This window comes from Dendroctonus ponderosae, unplaced genomic scaffold, assembly GCF_020466585.1.
Source record: "Dendroctonus ponderosae isolate FM_Combo_2020 unplaced genomic scaffold, Dpon_F_20191213v2 Dpon_F_20191213_12, whole genome shotgun sequence".
Lineage (NCBI taxonomy): Eukaryota > Metazoa > Arthropoda > Insecta > Coleoptera > Curculionidae > Dendroctonus > Dendroctonus ponderosae.
In genome coordinates, this window is record NW_026017316.1 from 872,462 (window position 1) to 873,545 (window position 1,084).

Consider the following 1,084-nt stretch of genomic DNA (forward strand, 5'->3'; position numbering starts at 1 on the left):
CATTTTTGAACCAAAAATCGTAAAAAAATTACCCAAAAATTTACTTTCAAATTGGAATGAACATTTTTTCAAGATCCTTAACAAAAAGAAAAAAAAATTCGTTTTTTTTGTTTATTCCTAAAAATGTTAATGATTTTTCAGTTTGTTATCAAAATTTTAAAAGGCGAGCAGCTAAAAAAAATTGCTTTTTTTAAATAAAGTCAAAGTTACGAAGAAAAATTGCTTAAAAATCAAAAATATGTCAAAAAACGCAGATTTTCGAAAAACATCGAAATTTCCGCAAAAATCCTCGTGTTAAACCTGATGAAAAAAAACTAAATAATTTTCTTAATTTGTTTTTTTTTGTTAATTCCAAAACAATTTTGATGATTTTCTCTAATGTTCGCATTTGTCAAAAAAATCAAGTTCCCATTTGCCAAATCCATTAAAAACCTAAAAAAATTACGACAACAATAAACGTCAAAAATCAATTATTCTAATAATTAAAAACAAAATACATACATTTTTTTTCTGTGATTTCCAAGAAAACTTAATTAATAAACTAAAATAGATATTTTTCGAAATTAAAATCGGTTAAAAAGACGCCAAATCTGTAGAAAAGAACCCTTATTTTCCGCATGACGCACCTTTGCAAAAAACTCAAATTTCCTAAAAATTATCTTTTTAAAATCAGGCCAAAAGCCGCTTCACTTTTTGAGTCGAAAACCCCCCCCAAAAAAAACGTAAAAACCATGTTTAAAAATTTTAATATATACAAAAATACCATTCATTTTCTTCTAACTCGCTTTTTCGAACATGAAAATCGATCAAGACACGGAAGTTTTATTAAAAATTATTTAAAAAAATGTAAAAGAAATTATTAAAATAACTAAAATTTGTTAAAGAACGAAGAAATTACGAAAAAATTCGTTTGACTTTTGGGACCAAAAACCGAAGTTTTTCCGCAAAATTCGCTTTTAACAAAATATCGAAATTTCAACAAAACACTGTTTTTTTGCAGTGTCAAAAACCGCATCATTTTCTCCTTTAAAGCTTGATTCAAAAACATCCCTATAAAAACAAAATACATACATTTTTTTTCTGT

The 1,084-nt window shown here is 25.4% G+C and overlaps 1 protein-coding gene across 1 annotated transcript in view; it reads left to right on the forward strand.

Annotated features, from left to right (window-relative positions):
* LOC109543068 (cytochrome P450 306a1) overlaps window positions 1-1,084 on the forward strand; it is a gene marked incomplete in the record, with an annotated part of 72,528 nt that overhangs the window by 13,736 nt on the left and 57,708 nt on the right.